The sequence below is a fragment of the Myotis myotis genome, unplaced genomic scaffold, assembly GCF_014108235.1.
Source record: "Myotis myotis isolate mMyoMyo1 unplaced genomic scaffold, mMyoMyo1.p scaffold_m19_p_13, whole genome shotgun sequence".
Classification (NCBI taxonomy): domain Eukaryota; kingdom Metazoa; phylum Chordata; class Mammalia; order Chiroptera; family Vespertilionidae; genus Myotis; species Myotis myotis.
This window is the reverse complement of record NW_023416317.1, coordinates 29088448-29110634: the sequence shown is the minus strand read 5'-3', so window position 1 is coordinate 29110634 and position 22187 is coordinate 29088448. Positions and strand designations below refer to the sequence as shown.

The following is a 22187-nucleotide window of genomic DNA, read 5'->3' as shown; positions in this document are numbered from 1 at the left end:
AAACATTTTTGTAAACTTTGAATGGTGTAGCACAGGTTTCCATTGTAAAACATGTAGAATTATACCAAACATTTAAAGAATAATTAATATCAATGTCATTGGTAATTCAGTCAGTGCAAATTAAGCAAGTAAATGCAATTTAAAGTAATAATGACATAGCATTTTTTACTCTTCTGATGATCAAATTAAAAATATTTTTAGCATCCCGTGTGCATTTTGTATAGACAAGTAGACCCTATAATATGTTGGTGAGAAAAGTTAGAAATGCCTTTTTACAAGGTAAATTTGCAATATAAAGATAAAAGGTAAAATTTTAAATGTTTATATTTTGTCCCAGCTACTCTGTTCTGGGAATTCTCTCCTACAGAAATAAACCCATTTCAGCAATATGGATTTAGCATTATTTAAAACAGGCAAATTGAAACCAATATAAATGACCTGTAATTGGGGAGTGGTCAAAAAACTGATGGCCTACCCATAGTGTACTCATCAGAGTTCTTCAGAGAAACAGAGCCACATAAATCTCTTTACTTCTAGAGTTATTGTTAGGAATTGGCTCATGTGATTAAAGAGGCTGACAAGTCCCAAGTTCTGCAGTCAACAAACTGGAGATCCAGGAGAGCTGATGGAGTAGTTCCCGTCTGGAAGCTGGCAGGCTTGAGATTCAGGAAAAGTAGGGGAAAATCAATGCCCAGCTCAAAGGGAGTCAAACAGACAGAGTTCCCCTCTTACTCTGCCATTTTGTTCTATTCAGGCCTTCAACTAATTAGATGGGGCCCACCCACATTGGGGAAGGCAATCTCCTTTAAGCAGTCTACTGATTCAGGTGTTAATCTTGTCCTGAAACACTCTCAAAGACACACTCAGAATAATGTTTGACCAAATGTCTGGGCACTCCACGGCCCAGTCAAGTTAACACAAAATTAGCCCTCACACATATTATGAAATACTACTTGGTCTTTTTTTAAAAAATAAAAAGAAAAAAGAAAAAGAATGAGGTAGATCTGTATAATTCAACTTGAAAAGATTTCTGAGCTATATTGTTAAATGAAAAAAAAAATCACTGAGTAATCACTGAATAAGAATAGAGTACTATTCTTATTTATACTCCCCTATGCTAATTTTATATATTTATATATGGACATATTTAAATACAAGAAAAGGGTCTAGAATCTTATTTCTTTGGTCTCTAAGTTTCAAGCAACAGACGCTTTCTCTCTAACCCAGTGAATCTGGATTCTAGTGAGTAGGATCCAGAGCTCAAACAGTATCACGGGGCTTTCCTCCTCCCCATCCCTCAGATCTTCCTTCTGTGTGTGATTCCTCCGGGGCTAGCCAGTGACTGTTCTGGTACAGGAGAAGATCCTTCTTCGTACTTTAAAGCCAACCCCTATTCAGCCCAACATACATTCTGCTATCTTATCCACTAATATAATTTATTTTCAATTAAGAATGAACGAGAGCTCCCTAAGCAGCTTTCTGGTAAGTAACTTACAAGGCATGTGAACATGATGATAATCAGAGCAGCACTGATAGGACAACACAGCAGCATTCTGGACTCCAGGCAACACTTGTTCAGGAAGGAGACCCAGGGACCGGTCATGACTGAGGCGCTCCCTCAGCTAGCCAGCTGATGTGGAGGGAGGCCTTCTGCAGAGCTTTCTGCTCCAGGGTATTTATAAATACCCTGGCCAGTGAGACTCAGTTGACTGAAGCATTGCCCCGTACACCAAAGGGTTTCGGGTTCCATTCCTGGTCAGGGTGTGTACGGGACACAACTGGTAGATGCTTCCTGATCTCTTTCTTTCTCTTTCTCTTTCTTTCTCTTTCTCTTTCTCTTTCTCTTTCTCTTTCTCTTTCTCTTTCTCTTTCTCTCTCTCTCTCTCTCTCTCTCTCTCTCTCTCTCTCTCTCTCTCCTCTCTCTCTTTCCCTCCCTCCCTCCCTCCCTCTCTCACTCTCCTTCTCCCTCTCCCTCTCTCTCTCTACTCTCTCTTCTCTCTCTCCTCTCTCCCTCTCCTTTCCTCTCTTTCTCTAACAAAAAAGATCATCAATTTAAAAAGATAGTGGAACATGGCATATGCATTTTGGCTTTATTTCCACAACCTAGAACTGCATCTCACTTAGCCTTTTTCTAAATACTCATATTTACTCCTGATGCCACATAGCGCAGAGCTAAGCATATGGCGGGTCCTTACTGACTGACTAGATGGTATAAACTGACCTTTGCCTTACACTTGCGCACACACACGCGCACACACACACACACACACACACACACGCGCGCGCGCACGTGTGTGTGTGTGTGTGTGTGTGTGTGCGTGTTGGGGGCAGGGGTGTCACTGGCAGGTTCAGCAGGGAAAGTGAATGACAAAGATCCTGAAAGATCCAGGTGAGGAAGAACTGAGTTCAAATCACCTGGAGACGACTCTGAGAATTGCATTCCCAATTTTCCTCTCAAGTTTCATTCAACCAGAAAGGAACTGTTAAATTCTGCATGGTTTGCCTAATATTTCTGTAAATCAATGCAGTGGAGGTAGAATGGAATAGCAATTAGGAGGAAGAACCTTGACGTCAGGCAGATAGGCATCCCAGCGTTGGCTCTGTGAAGCCCTAGTTTTATACCTTGAACAAGTGAACTGTAAGTCACAGTTTATTTGTAAATTGGCATAATAATAGTGCCTCGCTTGGAGCAGTGTTGCAAGGACTAATGAGTGCTTGGTTTTGTAATAAATCACACACACATATACATACTCTAAACTCCTAGGTGTGCTTGATCAAATTCATACAACCACTAAATTCCCTAAGAAAAGAAATGGCCAACCAGCTCCCAGAAGAGTACATGCAGACCTGACAAAATCTACGTTTTAAAATAGACTCTTACCCCAGTCACTTGTAAAATGCTGTAAACCGACATTTGTACTCTCTTAAATGACACTTGATCTTCAAAGTGATCTGCCTCCTGAATCATCAACAATGTAGTCATGTCCATTTAGTTTTAGTGTATAGTGAATTATATTCTAAGATTTCTTTTTTAAATTGGTAACCAAAATAAAGTATTTTGGGTAATCTTCTGTAAAACGGAAAACCTTCCCTAAATAGAACAACCCATTCCATGACCAAGTCAAGAATTATACAGACCAAGTACCTAGAAATCTTGCTATGACAACAATTGGGAAAAAAGTAACTGTTACTGACCAATGGAATTATTTTCAACACTAATGATTTATACTTTCCAATAACTAGAAAACATTTCCATTTGATTGAATTTGACAGACATTTACAGAGCACACCATGAGCCCCTAGTTCTCAAGGACCTCACAATGCCATGAGGGAGACAAACAGGTCATTTAGAATTTCCACCAGTGTCAGCAGTGCTATGATGGAGACAATAGGACTATTAGAAATGTCTTGACTTTTGAAATTTTTGTAATAAAAATAATTTGGCAAACCTCAATTTTTAAAGTGCTTTTGGAGAAAATACCTATATCTATGTTGAACCTGTCCAATTTTACAATTTCTGATTATTTTAGGGCTACTGGATTAGGTAAGTGATGGGCGGGTCCACACACAGATACAGTATGTGTTCACCAGCACGACTACCTTTAACTCCCCTGCAGAAAAGGCCTCGAGGTTTCTGGGAGTGAGACACTGGCATCTGTCTCCCAGAATCAGGATGGTGCTGGGCACCGGAGCAGGCCAGTGGTGTGTGAGGGAGGGACTTCCAAGGTTCAACCCCTAACCTGGATTGGAGCCCCCATCTCTGTGGGGTGAGCAGTGTGCTCCCAGTCCTCTGCCTCCTCTATGAGAGCATCCACCACCTCGTGGTGTCGCTGCCTGTCTCTGGTCTGCCTCTCCTGCCAGACTGGCATCCTAGAGGGCAGCGAGCTTGTCCTATTGATTTGCAGATCCACCGTTGCTGGCACAGCACCTGCTTCAGTGAGCACTCAATAAATGTTTGTTGAAAGAAGAATGAACAAATATTATAGACAAAGTGTATAATCCAGGGATTGTAATCAACTCTAAGCTAATTCCTAGTCAATTTCTAGCAGTGGCTTATGGCCATATTAAACCTTGCATTAGAATGATTTATGATGCCTGGCTTAACACAATGACAATAACATACTCAATGAAGTAATAAATGAATTGTATTTTAGGCATGGTCAATTGTCAAACTAGGAATTAATTTAATTCAGAGTTTTGGTTTTTATCAATAATACTATCACATAGAAATATTTTAGGAGCTCAGAGTCATGCTATAGTATTCAGACACTTAAAACTCAAGCAGCTTTTATTTCCTTAAGAACTTTAATTGAGGAACAACCATTTTAATTGCTATAGACATTTATTTAGCATCTGGTTTCGTAGCTATTTAAATAAGTAGGTTTTGCTGTAATAAAACATGTACATTTGTCATGAGTGAATAACATCATTTTTTATGGGAGTGTATCTTGTACAATGCAATTAAAGTCTTCTATAGCAACTGGTTTTCAAAATGTATATAAAGTTATAATCCCAAAAGACATTTGCTGTAAAAAGATGTGAATAGATAGAAGTATATAAATTGAAAGATATTAAATTTTTTTCTCCTTGGAACCCTAATGGTATTTCTATTATATCATTTGCAAACAGTCATATGCTTTGGGGGAAAAAAGGTAATTTATGGCGTGGAATCCCCAAACCACATGGTCCTTTCTGATCTCACTTCCTCTCTTATTCTTAACCTGCCCCATTTTCATTCCTGCACCCACGTGAGAATATTGTAGTCCCAGACACATCTGATGATTAGCTATTAGAAAAATGGTAAATTTTATTATTTTTCATTTCTAGTAACGAAGGTGAAGATGGAGTGATAAACTTTATAATTGAGTGGTATATTTTAGGTGATATTTGCATGTTGAAATATATGTGTATATATTTATATACACATATGTGATAGTCCACTTTTAGGGACGCATTGAAAGCCATTTCCAGAAATCTTCCATTTTATGATCATTGGTTGGGTTCATTGTCTCCTCCTGGTATTTATTCCTTCTACAGCTTCCTGTTGTCTTGCCTAAGAGAGCACACATGTCAGTGGCAAACTCATTTGGTCAAATTCCCATGAACCACAACTAGGAACTCTAGACATTTAGCTGTTCGAAAAGAATTCATGACTGACCAAAGTGCTGGGTTGTTTTTTGTTTTTGTTTTTACTGGAGAGAAATGGTGAGTTAGAAAGGAGAGTGATGAAAAAGAGGGTAACATTCCCAGTGGAAAAATGCATTTAAGAGACTTTGCTTAGTTTCTATTTGCATTCCCATCGTCCCTCCTTCAGATCCCAGGAAGGAGTTCTTTTAAACTGTTTGTAAAGCAGTTTAAAAGCATCTTGAGGGTTTTGGGGAGTGATCTCAAAAACCTTTACCCCAAGACAATCTGCATGCATATGAAAAAAGGTGGTGATTGGTACCATTAATTGAGACAAGAGGAAAACAAGTTTGGCCACACTGTGCTATTTGTTTTAAATGGTTTTCTCCATTCCCTAAAACCCATAGAGTATTTTAATTGTTGCCTCTCCAAAGCTCCTTTTGATCCCTTTCACTTGTGCTGCCTGCAGCCTTGTTTCTGAAATTTATACTATGTCCGAAATCCTAGATTAAAAACCTAGCATTATGGCTTGATACATTTAGCTCTCTTTCTCTCTAGGTGTTTGACACCCTTATTGAGGGTCCATCCTGTCATCTGGCCATCTGTGTCTATGTAGATGTGTGCAAGTCACACACACACACACACACACACACACACACACACACACACACAGCAGGAATTGACTTCGGTGCCACTTTGCATCATCACCCCTATTAGGATTATCTGAGGATAGGAATTGTGGGTAAAAGAAGATCTATTTCTTTTCCAAAGGGTGAGAAAAATGGGAGGGTGTCAGGGAGAGGGAGAAGAGAGAAAATAAAGTGTGTGTGTGTTTTGGGCAGGGGGAGGGAGAAAAAGAGAGGGGGACTATGAGTGAGTGTGGAGGGAGGAGGGGAAATGAAAGGATATTATATATTTTTTTGTATCTGTCATTTCCCTGCTATCTCCCATATGACTTCTTAATCCATCAGAATGCTGGGAAGATAATGTTTTGGGCGAAATAACATGAGAGAGAGGATAGACTCCCAAGGACCAATATCTTTATTGCTCGGAGGATAAACGGATTATGTCAGCCATTTTCTGTTGCTGACAGCTTTTCTTATTAACCGATTTTATTTTTTAATCTTCCAGGGAAGAAATATGGTTTTATGTCACAATAAAACGCCGGTCACATCTAATTCTGCCCTCAAACAAACAGATTTCTGAAAGCCTTGCAGAGAAATTTGAAATAACTTTAAAGAGGGGGTTTTTGGATAAAGTCTTTATCCAGGGGCTTGTTCAACTGCAGTGTAAAAGGTTTAGAGAGAGAGAGGAGAGGAGAGGGGAGAGAGAGGAATAGAGGGAGGGAGGGACAAGGGAAGAGGGAGAGAAGAAAAGGAGAAAGGAAGACCCGCACGGGGGGGTTTTGCTTGGTGATCTCTCTTCGAACCCACGCCAGCAGAGTCAGGAAACTGCCGTTTGGATGAAGGAGGCCTGGGCAGGTGAGCAGAGGGGAAGTGAGCCTTCTTGGAGCTTTGGGTTTGGGAAGCTGCTTATAGACACCTCCCTGAAACAGACACTTGTGCCCAGTTGTCCTGGAACCATTAGTGGTTGATGGCATCTGTTAGGAATCATAAACAAATCAATGTGAGGCATTTAAAGCTCAGAGGCAATTCTAGCCTTTTCTCCATGATTCCTTTGCCAGGAGATTTCAACCTACTTGAGGATTTAGGTCCTGTGTTCCCCCAAGAAAATCTTCTTTCAAGCACCCCAGACAGCTCCAGCCTTTGCTTGCTTGGGTCGGCTCGCGGCGAGCACATCAGCATCACTAACATTAAAAAAACACCGCTCGTTTCTTCTCTTCTGTTTGGCACAAAGCAATTTAGCCAGACAGGGCCCCTGCCCACCAGGGGCTTAGCCCAGAAAACGTCCTTAATTTGTGCCTCTCGCTTTGTCCAGCGCTCTGCTCGCTGCAAGCCCCGTTACCTTGATTGATAGTGATGGCCCAGTCTTACATCGCGCCCTGCGGCAGGTATCGGTGATATAGAGCACTTTAACAATCTGTTAAAAATAAATTGCTTGGATTTTCTAAGGTGGTGTATTGTATAAGGGAAACTGGCTTTTCAAGAAAGTATTCTGAAACCTGGGGCAGTTTGGGAACTTAAAACGTGTCCTAAGGCAAGTCAGCCAAGCTGAGCACCTCCAGCTGTGAGAAGAGCAAGGCTCTCAGGAATTAGGCTGAGCTAAACATCTTACCTGCAGGCAAAGAGTGGGTTTTCCTGCCTTGTTTCTTTACCTGAAGAGACAGAGAACTGGTAGAATGGAGAGACTAGGTCATTTGAAGTCTTCCCATCCTGAAGTAAAATGTATGCCAGGACCTGCCAGAAGTGCTTTGACTCTAAGCTGTGATTTAAAAATTATTATTTTTTTTTTACTATGCATAGATCTCCCCCCCCAAAAAAATATATATAAGTAATTATATTTAAATAAAAATGGGCTAAATGCTTGTGTTAAAAAATAGACTAAGTTTGAAAATTCTATGTGCCATTTACAATAGCTACATATAAACATAAAATACAGAAAGATCAACAGTAAGTGAACAGTTTTATTGGCTTTGATGTATGTGTATAACTGTGTTCAACACACCAATCAACACTTAGAACGTTTGTATCAATCCTGATCCAAATGGATGGTGTCCCTGAAGCTGCCACCACACCATCTGGGCAGACATTTGTGGTGTCCCAGCCGGCAGCCGAGGTGAAGAGATGCCGGTGTGTAGGTAACGAGCAGGTTATTCGACATGGGAAGAATAACTATTATATTCTGCTTTTCTGTTTATCAAGCACTTTCATGCATATTATCTTAGCATATCCTTCCAGATGACAAAGGTAATGACAGTAGTATGAATAACAACAGCACAATAAGCACAGACACTGATTTATGTATTTTATGTCAAGCACATATATCATTATACTTAATCCTCCCAACAACCCTTTAAGGTGTGTACGTTTTATAGTTGAAGAAAGTGAAGCAAAGAGAAGTTAAGTAACTTGCCCAAGATCACACAAGTAAGTATTACAGTCTGATTCTCTGCCTCCAGAAACTGTTTTTAACTAAACACACGAAGCCTGGGACGGGCAGATGACATATTAACAAAAGTCACACAGCCAATGCAACCTACCCCTTCAGCCTCATTCTCACTGTGCCCCCACCCTGTACACCTCACCTCCCACTCCATGCCTCAGACCCAGAGCTAACTGGTCTCTGGGTTTGCCATCACCTTTTAGGCCTCTGTGCCTTGTTTTGTTTTTTTTTTTTGGTTTTTGCTTGTCTATTTTATTAATTATAAGGGCAAGTTTCCCCAGCAATCAGTGGTGGAAAAATAACAAAATAAAAAATCCCTAAGCTGCACAATAAGAACCTGGGAATACAGGCTAGGGATGTGTTTTGCGAGGTGGGGAGGAGGGGAACAGACAGATGACCTGCCATGGAGGAGAAGGTGTAGGTGTAGGAGGTGTTGGAAGTTGTCCAGAACCCAAGGTCACCCTCTCAGCATGCTGGCCTTCTTTGGGTCTTCACCAGGAGGACCATGGCACGCAACCTGCAATACAAGAACACAGTAGCCCAGTTCTTGGAGCCCATGGCTGGATACTGGTTGTTGGAGGACACATCAATTTCTATAGACTTCTCTTCCTGAAACAACCTTTGTAGAAAAGGTGCAGCTAAGCAGTGGATTGGCTCATCCAGTGTGGTCACAAAATAGCTCCCACAGGAGGCAAACTTGAGGTTGTGGTGGTGGACGTATCTATGTATGATGGCCTTAAACTTCTCCTTCCGGTGTATGTGCAGGGTTATGATATCACTCATTCGCAGGCCCACTAACATCCATTCCTCACTGGGATCATGGGTAATGTTGAGGATCTCATGGTGTCAACTGTGTTGCTGCAGCTTCTGGTAGCTCTTCAGGTCTCAGGAATACAGGCTGGTGTCTTCACCTCTGGTGCCAAACTTATTGCCCATGATATCCACACATCGGGACCCATATTCAGGAACTTCATGCTTCCTGATCAAGATTTAGTTCTTCAAACCCCAAATCTCAATGAATCCTTTGAAACAAGCTAAGCAGATCTGGGCATTGGAGGAAATGGCCAGAGAGTGGCTTTTCGGGCCTGTGGAGGCAAGCTGTGTCCTGATATGGGGTGTGGGTGCCAGATCCCAAAGAGTCAGGGTTCAGGACAGACCCCCAGTGATCAGGCTCTGCTCTTTGGGGAACACCTTACAGGTGAGGACACAGTTCTGATGGTCCTGAAAGTTCAGCTGAACCTGAGGGGCCTTGTTCCTGGTCTTCAAAGCACTCTTACACCACACCCTGAGGTAGCCATGACCACACATGTACGTATGATCAAGCTGCTGGTGGCAATGGCACAGACTTTCTTGCTGTGGTGGAATATGCTGACCTTCTGGGATGCGCGTGGGGTCTCCGACCTGCCCACCACTTCATCTGCAATAGGAGGGATTTCTCTGAGGAATGACCAGACTTCTTTACTGGGAGGAGGTGAAAGACAAGACTGGCCAAACTCAGATCCGGGTAGGCTGGAGACAGACTCTGCTTCTCCTGGCTCCCATCAGAGAGCCAGCAGGCCTGGAGCTCAGACCTGTCTAGGCCTGGAGCGCCCACTGCTGCTCATCTCCTGATGAACTGGGCCATGCTGTACTGGGGAACCTGGGGGTCACTGGGGCGTACCATGCACCCCATCCAGTTGGGACTATGCTTGATGCCCATGCTGGGAGGAAATGTCAGAGCATTTTGGCTCATACCTCTTCTCCTCCAGTTCATCATAAAATCTGAGAATACTGAATGAGGTCTCTTATCTCCACTCATGTTCTCAGATTGATAAAAAGCCCGGGCCACCTGCTTCTAGGGCTTGAAAAATGGGACCATCAAACCGATGCTTGGGTTCCCAATCTGTCCTGATCCCTTCTGAAAGCAGACGGTCAAACCCTGGGGATGGGAAGTTGGCAGAGCTGAGATCTAGTCAGTGCTAGAAACCTCCTCCCCTAGCTCTGGACCCTCTCTTTCTCAACCCAGGAACTTGCCTTGGTGCCTCTGAATGTGTCCTTTCCTCATCTATTGGACAAATCTCACTCATCTTTCAAGGCTCAGCTGTATTAACACCTCCTCAGTGAATTCCCCTTGAAACTCCATGTGTGGTTTGTCCTTTCCTGGCATCCCTTTACTACCCCACTCATCTCATTAGCCATGTCCTTGTCTTTCCCAGTAATTATGAGCCCCTCAAGGGCAGAGGATGTGTTTTTGCCTTCCTCTGTTTCTGGTGCCTAGTACTGTGCCTGCCAAAGGGCCTACTTGAGTGGTTTTCACTAAAATATATGAAGACTTACATCTTCACTTTTAAAGGGGAAGAGGTGCTGTGTTTATCTCAAGCCTCTGGGTTATGCCTCGTCACTTGAAACCCATGGCTGTGAGACACCTGCACCAGCTAGTGGTGATGTGCTTGGTTTAGGAGTTCCTTTTCTGAGAGACAAACACTATCCCTTCAAAAGTCTTAGAGTTGCTAAAATTCCAGACCAGAAGATATAAAAATGTCTCAATGCAAGATGTTTTTTTTTTTTTTTATTTAAAATTCTGTAACAAAAAGAATATGGTCCCACCTGTTTGGCATCGCTGAGGACCCAGCCTTCTGCCAAAGAGCCTTCACCCAAACTTTGCAAAGTGTGGCTAGAAACTTCTCAAAATGCTGCACACCTTTATCCTGCTCTTCGCTTTCACGTGAGCACCTCCTGAGCAATTTTATAACGTACTTTCACTCGAGATTTTATATCTGACATCCCATATACGGCGTTCTATAGGACATTAATAGGAGCAGGAAGGGGATAGACACAAGGTCAAAGGAGCATGAGACGGGATGTTTACATTAGTTTCTTGAGAGCAATACTTTACAGAGTGTCTACTGTGCCGTGTTTCATTTATTTACTAAAATGGGGGACCCGTTTTGGAGAGGCTCCAGTCAACATCTCCTATAATAGTGTGCTTGTCCATAGTTCAGTAAGCATTCTTCATCTCCTAAGCATAAACATGCTTGGCTCATTTTCCCCCTCAAAGAATATCTCTAATTGGTGCTTTCAAATATGAAACCATGTTGACCACAACCTGTATTGGGTTACGCAGTCTCTGAGGACTTGAAACTGTCAGGATCTTCTTAGAAATCTCAGTGGATCTCTCAGAAATACCAATTGGCAAGCAGGTAATGGAGGGTGGCTCTCGTGCTGACCTACAAAGGGAAGCTACTATGAGAAGGTCTGACTGTTGACACAGGCTAAGATACCATGGTATGGAGTCATGCAGAAGCCAAAAGTCCTGGGCTCACAGCAGCCAGATGAGCTTGGTGTGAGTCTCTGATGCATTTACAACAGGGAGAACTGTTTGTGCTTTTTCTGAAGACTGAGGTGCAGATGGCTGTCACTTGGTTCTCTTGCATTCGTCTCTCACTCAACAGTCCATAAAATGCATCATTGGTTGAGAGCTTATATTTTCTTTTTGTTAGAAATGGAGACAATCAAGCCAACAGTAATATTTCACAGGATTGTTGAGATGACCAAATGAGGTAATGTCTTGAAAGCACTGTGCACAGGGCTGGGGATATAATAAGTATTCAATAAATGGTGACACTTACTAAAAGCCACAATAATTATAATAGTGATCGTAGCAAAGCTTGTGCACCACATTATTTGGTCATACTGCCCTTTGCCACTTTGCAGTTCCTGCTACATAGTAAGAATAAAGCAATAAAAGTTTATTGAATGAATGAGTACTAACTAGCTTACATGTTCGCTGACTTTATGGACCAGTTCATCTCTGTGTACTTATGAAGATAGGCTTTCTTTTTGTTTCTTGTGTAGTGCCTGGGATCTTAATGTATTGCTGTGTTGATTTCCTAGAGTTGCCATAACAAATTACCATAAAGTGGGTGGCTTAAAACAACAGAAATTTATTCTCTCACAGTTTTGGAGGCCAGAAAGCCAAAATCAAGGTTTCTGCAGGGTCAGACTCCCTCTGAAATCTGAAGGGCAGATTTCTTCCTTGCCTCTTCTATTTCCGGTGGTGGCCATCGATCCTAGTTTTCCTTGCCTTGCAGCTGCATCATGCCAGTCTCTGCCCCTATAATACATGGCATTCTTCCTGTGTGTCTCTGTTTTCACAGGGTTTTCCTCTTCTAATAAGGGCAGCAGTCATATTGGGTTAGAGCCTACCTTAATGACCTCATCATAACTTGATTACATTTGCAAAGACCCTGCTTCCAAATAAGGTCACATTCACAGGTACTGGGGTTAGGACATAAACGTATCTTGTGGGGACATCACTCAACCCATAACAATCTCTACCTCTAGGCTCCTTAAGAAAGAGAAATGATGTGTCCCTGAGGTTTAAGCCATTGTTAGTTAGGTTTTCTGTCATTAGCAAATGCATTCTAAGTAATATAAGTTGGGAGGGAATGGAGTCACAGATTGCTATTGGGACTAAGACTGAACTAATACAGGATATAGGATTAACCAGGACTGAGGCATGTACCCACCTATCCCTGGGACTGGAGGCAGGGAGACACTGGAGGCAAAGTACTGAGATTAACACCACCAGAACCACATGTGAGGGAAGGGAAAGACATTTCTCCGAAGGGAAGGTGGACAAGGGGTACAATTACCTGAAGAGGCAGGAAAGAATGTTTGGGAAGCCAAAACAATGCATGCCAACTCTACAGATTAAATGTCTAATTGTGGGGGAAAGCTGCTGCCTTTAATAGACTTTTATCCAGCTATTGAATGTGTGTTTATGCACAAATCTGTAATAGCATGTAGAAATGTTTATAATAATTCTAATAGAAAAGTGTACACAAGATTACTTTCCAAATTTTCTTAAATAAAGATGATGATACCTTAAGAAGAAAAGTTTTAAGACATTACGTATAAGTAGACAAGTCAATATTATGCTAGCTATTGTAAGAAATATGCTATTTTTGTCGGTATAACACTGAATGATTTATTTAGGACAAAGAATTGATCCAAAATTTATGCAAAACTGAACTTGAAAGTGAGACATCAGGCGTGTGAAAAGAATCTTAAGGACATGAAGAGGTGTCAAGAGCAAGAGTTCTGACAAAGAGTTCACAAAAGGTGTGAAGATAATTGGGGCCCTTTTGGAAGATGGTGGATTAAAACCAGCTAAATTCCTCCTCCTGGTTACTGTAACAGAAAAGCAATAGCATGATCTGATAAAATGAAGATCAAGACCCCCCCCCCCGCCCCATGTAGGCTTAGGAAACAATGAACAAGTCTAAGTAAGTGCAGTGACCCTGATTCAAATAAGTGAGACTGCAGCACCTGCTGCAGAAGCGACCAGAGAGGCAGCACCAACTCCTGAAGGGGCTTGAATGAGTTGATAAATTTAAAAAAACTAAACAATGATTTCTAAAAAGGAAGCCAGTTGCAAAACTGAAGGACCACAAAAATGTGTAGTAAAGAGTAAAGAAGGGTCACAGGAGGTTAAGAGCAAAATCATGTCCAGAAGCCCAGGAGCTCAAGGGCGGAAGAGAGATGGAAAACCACATACACAGAAGAAACTCATAAACACGAGGTGCACCAGAAGAAAGAGGAAAGACCACTTCTGTGATACCAGCATCCGGGACACAAGGAAACAACAAATTCGTTGCATGAAAGAAATTTCATCATGCGAATTAGAAAGGTCCAGAAAATTCCATTTAAAAGTAGTCCTCAAGGAAAGATCCCTCTTTCTTTGAAACTTTAGAGCCAAAGATAAGTTACTAAGAAAGAAGAGGAAAGAAATGGCAAGATGACTTGGATGTTTATTCTGAGAACTGATATTTCAATGTGTAAGACTAAGCATGGCTCTATTACTTCGACCCTCAGATTTTGGAAGAAGAAGAGGATTTTGAAATGGTGTGTGTGTTTATGTCTGCTCAAGCAAGTGTGTGTGCCTGGTTTGAAAACTCAAATTTAAAGCCAAATGTAGAATTATTGAAATATAGTTATCTCCCCACTTACTCAATGTCTCTTTTTGAGGGTTGAAGAATAGTACTTTACACATAAGCCCTAAATAAAGATGAAATGTTGCACTTATTCTTCCCAATATTTAGGGGGGGAAAAGTGGTTTGTGGTCCTGACCAGTTTTCTCACTGGTTAGGGCATGGTTCCTGGACCGAAGGGTTGTGGGTTCGATTCTCGGTCAAGGGCACATACCTCGGTTGCAGGCTCAATCCCTGGCCCCGGTCAAAGTGTCAATGGGAGGCAACCAATCAATGTGTCTCTCTCTCCTCCCTTCTACCCTCTCTCAAAAAATAAATGAAAAAATATCCTTGGGTGAGGATTTAAATTTTTTTTTTTTTAGCTGTACTAGGTGAGAATGGGTGGGGTAGTGTAGGGGCAATGGTTCTGGGAAGCTTCCTACTTGTACTAGTTTATTAACAAATCACCACAAACTGGGTGACTTAAGCAACAGACATGTCTTCTCTCACAGTTCTAAAGGCTGGAAGTCTGAAATCCAGGTGCCAGCAGGACCATGCTCCTTGAGAAAGCTCAGGAAGAATCCTTCCTTTCCTCTTCTTTCTTCTGGTGGTGGTCAACAGTCCTGGGTGCTCCTTGGTTTATGGCAGCACAACTCTGCCTCCATCTTCACATGACCATCTATTCTCTGTATGTGTCTGTGAACAAACTCCCTCTTCTTATAAGGATAGCAGTTATAGGATTAGGATCCACCCAAATCCAGTATGATTTCATTTTAACTTGATTACACCCGCAAAGACCCTATTTCCAACTAATATTACTTTCACAAGTTCTGGGAGGACATTAATTGGTGATGTTGGGGCATTATTTATCTCAGTACTCTGATGTGGAGATGGTTTAGGACAGCGGTTCTCAACCGGGGGGTCGCGACCCCTATGGGGGTCGAATAACCCTTTCACAGGGGTTGCCTAAGACCATCGGAAAACTCATATATAATTACATATTGTTTTGTGATTAATCACTATGCTTTAATTATGTTCAATTTGTAACAATGAAAATACATCCTGCATATCAGATATTTACATTACGGTTCATAACAGTAGCAAAATTACAGTTATGAAGTAGCAACAAAAATGATTTTATGGTTGGGGGTCACCACAACATGAGGAACTGTATTAAAGGGTCGCGGCATTAGGAAGGTTGAGAACCACTGGTTTAGAAGAATCTGAATTCTACCAACAATGGGAGCAGCACCTAGGGCACTCCAGCCCCCTGGTGGATGAAGCCATGAGCCACAGGCAAGGTGAGCAGTGAGGAAAGCTAGGATGATCAAGTGCATCCTGGCTCCACCCCAGTTTCCGGACCAGAATTGTTATGACGAGTCAAATAGGGACTTACAATTACTCTGTGTTCCATTTCTTTCTGCCTACTCAAGAACCTCAGTATGAACACTGTCCTTCCAATCTTCTAAATCCTTTTTTTTCTTTATTGATTAAGATATTACATGTGTCCTTATCCCCGCATGGCTCCCCTACCCGCCCCCCCACTCATGCCCTCACCCCCCTGGTGTCTGTGTCCATTGATTAGGCTTATATGCATGCATACAAATCCTTTGGTTGATCTCTCCCCCTTACCCCACCCTCCCCTACCTTCCCTCTGAGGTTTGATGGTCTGATCAATGCTTCTCTGTCTCTGGATCTGTTTTTGTTCATCAGTTTATGTTGTTCATTATATTCCATAAATTGAGTGAGATCATGTGATATTTATCTTTCTCTGACTGGCTTATTTCGCTTAGCATAATGCTCTCCAGGTACATCCATGCTGTTGCAAATGGTAAAAATTCCTTCTTTTTTACAGCAGTGTAGTAGTCCATTGTGTAGATGTACCACAGGTTTTTAATACACTCATCTGCTGATGGGCACTTAGGCTGTTTCCAAATCTTAGCTATGGTGAATTGTGCTGCTATGAATATAGGGGTGCATATATCCTTTCTGATTGGTGTTTCTAGTTTCTTGGGATATATTCCTAAAAGTGGGATCACTGGGTCAAATGGGAGTTCCATTTTCAGTTTTTTGAGGAAACTCCATACTGTCTTCCATAATGGCTGCACCAGTCTGCATTCCCACCAGCAGTGCACAAGGGTTCCTTTTTCTCCGCATCCTCACCAGCACTTGTCATTTGTTGATTAGTTAATGACAGCCATTCTGACAGGTGTGAGATGGTACCTCATTGTTGTTTTGATTTGCATCTCTCGGATGATTAGTGACTTTGAGCATGTTTTCATATGTCTCTTGGCCTTCCTTATGTCCTCTTTCGAAAGGTATCTATTTAGGTCCGTTGCCCATTTTTTGATTGGGTTTTCTTACCTGCTTCCAGGCTTTTTGCATCAAGATGGTAATATAATGTAAGAAAAACTTTCACTCATATGTGGGATATAAAACTGAAGTGTGTGAATATAAACAGCAGTGTGGTGGTTGCCAGAGGAAAGGGGGTAGGGGGTGAAGAGGGCCTAATATATGGTGATGGAAGATGATTTGACTTTGGGTGGTGGGCTCACAGTGCAATATACAGATCTTGTAACATAAAAATCCATATGGTCCATTAACCAATGTCACCCCAATACATTTCATAAAAAAATATGTGTGTGCATGTGTGTATGTATGTGTGTATGTATGTACATACTCAAAATTACAGTCACAGTCCTAGAGATTTACGTATGTTGTCTCTGATCTGAATTTCTCAAGTTTACCATTCTATGAATATGGCAGAGTGAGCAGCATTGAGGCGGGGGGCACCAGGAAGAGAAGAGAACCCCATCTCCACTCTAGGCTAAACTGGGTCACCCAAAACCAGAAGCAGAACCGTGGGGGCTTTCCAGTTTTGCACAGATTTCCTATGAACAGCCCCTTTAGTTCCTTTTTCTCAGACTATCAAGGGAAAAGACTTCAACCCACCCATCTAGGCCATCCTCCCCCTGGTCTTCTCCCACTAGGATTCTCTGCACTGAACAATCCCTTCCTCCTCCTCTCTCTGCCAACCAAATGCAGAGGCTACCCTCCTGCAGACAGATCCATCTAAGGTACTGAGTCTCTCCTCTGGCTAGCAAGAAGACTTCATTCCTCCCATTTAATCCTATGAGGGGGTATAATTATGCTCATTTTACAGAAAAGGAGACTAGGGATCCACGAGGCAGAGAAACTTGCTCAAGTTCACCAGCTGAGAAAGATTCTAACCCAGGGAAAGCCGACTCGTAGGTCCAAAACTACATGCAATTTCTCCCCTCCTCCAAAAAGAGGTAGAAACATGCTGAGGTTAAAGGCGATTAATAGGGCCTTTCCTTTATCTTTAGCAGTACCTGGTCACCATTTATTATTATTTCCTCCTCATTGATTACTGGGATTCCAACTTAAATGTACCTGCTCTAGACTGAGAAGGGAAGTCTCTGGTTGAGCTGCTCCTGCTAAGTGAGTTTTTGTGACTCTGTTCCCCAACAGAGTCTCCTCAGTGCCCTTCACCCTGTTGGATGAGCTGCCTCAATCGATCTGCTTACAGTGCTGCTTTTACCTGAAGCCACTTGCTTGCAAATCTTGGTTTTGTTCACTGATTTGAATTCAGTCTTCACTCTGCTGTTTTTGCCCAGTCCAAAGCAGAAAGCAACAGAGAAAAGACTTCTTCATGCATCTTCCTGGAATTCTGTTGCAACCTTCACTTCCCATTCAGACCAGCTATTGGGACCACAACCCTACAAGGGCCACCAGACTTTCTCTGACTTCCATCTACTTACTTGCCTATCTTAACACACAATTAATTATGAATTGGGTTCTTACCTCTTTGAGTCTGTATGTTTCTGTTTCTGTAATCTCTACAGTCTAGTGCTTAAAGAGGCCAAGTTTGGTTTTCTTCCTTGGCTTTTAAACCAGCACAGACCAGAACATCACCAGAATTATCCTAAGCTTTGGAGTTCTGGGACGGCTCCAAGATGAAAGGAGGGACCACCATTCCACCAGAAAGTAACTTTATAACTGAGGATTTTATTTGTAATTCTATAAATCTATGAATAATCCATTTGCCTTAAAACAGCGGTTCTCAACCTGTGGGTCGTCAACCTGTGGGTTGTGACCCCTTTGGGGGTCGAACGACCCTTTCACAGGGGTCGCCTAAGACCATCGGAAAACACATATATAATTACATATTGTTTTTGTGATTAATCACTATGCTTTAATTATGTTCAATTTGTAACAGTGAAAATACATCCTGAATATCAGATATTTACATTACGATTCATAACAGTAGCAAAATTACAGTTATGAAGTAGCAACGAAAATAATTTTATGGTTGGGGGTCACCACAACATGAGGGACTGTATTAAAGGGTCGCGGCATTAGGAAGGTTGAGAACCACTGCCTTAAAAGGACTCTTTTTTTTTTTTTAAGCCAACAGTTCCACTCAGTAAATGATTATGCATTTAAATTGCCAGGTGTTGATATATCCAGGGATAGGCTAATATTGTGGTGGTAACACAAACAGCAAAATCTTAGTGGCTCCTAATAATAATTCTCTTTCATGCTCATTCTATAGGCCATTGCAGGTTGGCTGGGGCTCTGCACCGCGTCTCCGCACTTCAGGGCCAGGCTGGTGGAGTACGCACCTTCCGGAATGCTCTTGGGAGCGCCACAGTAGAAAATAGGGCTCTGGCAAATTGTGTCCCGGTTCTTAAAATTTTTCCCTAAAAGTGTGACTTGTCACTTCCATCCACATTTCATTGCCCAAGGGAAGTTGTGCGGCTACAACAAACTTCAAGGGGTAAGGGATGTGTCCGAAAGTGGAGAAAACAATAAATATTTGGTGAGAAGCACCAATAACTGCCACTAGGGACTTGGGTAGGAGCTACAGAGAGTACAAAGTTCTTAAATTGGTGAAAAAGTGAGAGTAACGATCTTTTTCAAGTTAGAAATAAATAGTAAACGCTGATTCGGTAAGCATCTAATTGTTCTCCATTAGGCTCCTTGAGAGTAGAGATTTTATCTTCTCATTGATATGATACAGTCAGCTCCATGATGTATTTGTTGTGTGAACCTATTGCTTTTTTCTGTCGGGGAAAAAAAAACAAACCACAAAAATGGATCATGTCATCCCCTAGCAATCTCTCAATGCCATTGGTAGTATACAGAGAATCGTGGTTTTTGGGTTTTTTTAACTGAGTCCCCATGGAGTCTAAGACTGAAATTCACATGTTTTGACAGATAATGGCTAGTGTTGACAGAAACATAGGTGTTTTCTCATTTTCTTGGACACACAGCCAGACTATATACAGTTAGATGTGGGCACAGCAAGCACATCTGGGAACCTCTGTCCTGGCTTGGCCAACTTATGTGTTTCTTTGAGCAAGCCCTGGTGTTTTGTTCTCCAACCTCTTTTTTCATTCCTTTGTTTTATTCAAGACTCAACTCAGATGTCACCTCTTTCTGAAAGTCTTCCCTGATCCCAGTCTGGGTTAAGTCCACTGGTAAGGCGTACCCCTCTTCCATACTCCCACAGAGGAGCGTCGCACTGTAGCACCTCAATTGTGTCTCCCCAACTGGAGTGGATGTTCTTGAGGGCAGGTCCTATGCCTTACTTATTGTTGGATCTCCAGCACATGACCCACAGCCTAACAGCCATGGGCAAACTACGGCCCGCAGGCCGGATCTGGCCCGTTTGAAATGAATAAAACTAAAAAAAAAAAAAGACCGTACCCTTTTATGTAATGATGTTTACTTTGAATTTATATTAGTTCACACAAACATTCCATCCGTGCTTTTGTTCCGGCCCTCCGGTCCAGTTTAAGAACCCATTGTGGCCCTCGAGTCAAAAAGTTTGCCCACCCCTGGAGCATATCAAAGATGTGTTAAATACATTAGAAACTTATTTTTTTCTGGGAGGAGATATATATATATTATTTCAGAAGGGAAGGAAGAGAGAGAGAGAGAGAGAGAATCATTGATCAGCTGCCTCCTACATGCCCCACACTGGGGATTGAGCCCACAATCCCGGCACGTGTCCTAACCGGGAACGGAACCATGATCTCCTGGTTCATAGATTGACGCTCAACCACTGAGCATGCCAGCCGGGCTGGGAGGTTTTTGTTTCATATAAAGAAGAAATCAGGTCACTCTTCATCCCAAAAGACAGAATCTGAGCTGGGGCCTAAAGGAAGGCAGGAGAAAAGGGAAAAGAAATTCCAAGAAGAAGGAACCATGTGAGCAGGACTGTGGGCCAGTTCCAGAACAGTCATCAGAGGGCAGTGGGTGGGCTGGAAGTCCCCAGAATCTGGATGATGTGGCCAGAGGCCTTTCCATGCAGACACTGCTGGGAGGCTAGTGGGAACAGGATCCTGCACTCCTGTCCCCAGGAATGCCCTATCTGGCTGCAGTCCTCAGGAGTGGGCTGTCATCAGTAATGCCAATGTCCAGGGGATGAAATAAATAAATAAAGCTATATTAATAACAGCTCCATTAGAAACACAGGAAATAAATTAATGTTTGCCAAATGGGAAAAGAAAAAATCAATAGGGAAAGAAATATTATTTTTAATCTTCTGAGAAGGTTTTTATAAACAACAGAAAGGGAAAAAGATAAACACCATGAAAAAGAATCTGCCATCATCCTTTTAACCTTTATTTATTATCACTCATTCTACATCATCCCAAACTGCATGATAATTTAAAATTTCATTTTAATTTCAATGTACCACATAATTCAACCTTGCCTTTTTACAGCATTTTTTTTTTTTTGTAGAAAACTTTTTAAATGTCTCAAAAGGAAATACAACCAGGAGGAGGGAGGGTGAGAAGTCCTGTAACCTTCTAGAGTAGTCATTTAATTTCTGAGATTAAAAGGTCTGTGCAAAAATATGATAACACTGAATGCAACAAACATGACCAATATGAATGTTCCTTAATGGCATGCTGAATTGTGTGGAGTGCCTGGGCTTCTCTCTGTGTCCTTCTGTGCTTTCATTTGAATTCCAATTATTTTAGACTCTGGGCCATTTTGGTTGTTTTAGAAGAATTTTTTTTTTCATTCATTTCTACTATGTTTGATCCATTCTGAGACAGTGGCTTCTCCTTTCTGGGACTTGTCCTGTAGCTCTTACCTGAGACATTGCTAGAGTTTCGGAAAATACTCATATTAGTAGCATTTATTAAGCACATACTCTGTGTGAAACACGTCATCAAGTGTTGTAAGTGCATTTTGTTATTTACTTCTCACTGCCTTAAGAGATAGTGGTTATTAGAGTCCACATTTTGCAGGTACGAAAACTGAAGTTCGGAGAGGTTAAGTAAACTGATGGAGGTCACATAGCTAAGGAGTAGTAGAGACTTGAGCCCAAGCCCAGCAGATGCCAAAGGCTGGGCTTTTAAAATTATCAAAGGAAAGTGATTAGTGGGAGGAACTAGGGAGGTACTGGGCTTCCTTCTTCACATTGCTCCTGTACTGGAGGCACCCCTCTACTAAGGCTCTATTCGGAGATCTATTTTCTAAGCAGATAACCTAGAGAGAGCGAGAGCATGCTGGGACCCTGGCTATGGAGGAGTTAGGCTGGACCTGTAATACAGTCAGTAAGACCTGCACTTTGCCCTACCTCCTTCTTCCTGGGCTCATTGTCCTGGTCTTGGCTCTGGTCTTAATATCCTATTGGTACGGACAAATCTGAGTTGGGCTGTGGTTGCTGATACCAGAAAGGAGTATTGCTAGACTCAGCAGGTCATCTGACTGTTTATTGCGTTTATTCACTCATTTACTCATTTCTGCACTATGCTAGTCAGGATAGGTTAGAATTCAGTGGTTCTCAACCTTCCTAATGCCGCGACCCTTTAATAAAGTTCCTCATGTTGTGGTGACCCCCAATTTCATTGTTACAAATTGAACATAATTAAAGCATAGTGATTAATCACAAAAACAATATGTAATTATATACGTGTTTTCCGATGGTCTTAGGCGACCCCTGCGAAAGTGTCGTTCGATCGCCAAAGGGGTCACCATCCACAGGTTGAAAACCACTGGGTTAGA

At 42.0% G+C, this 22187-nt stretch overlaps 1 pseudogene; it reads right to left on the bottom strand.

The window, feature by feature from the left end:
* Nucleotides 1-8652: 8652 nt before the first annotated feature.
* On the bottom strand, nt 8653-21304 carry LOC118668605 (annotated as a pseudogene).
* Nucleotides 21305-22187: the final 883 nt, after the last annotated feature.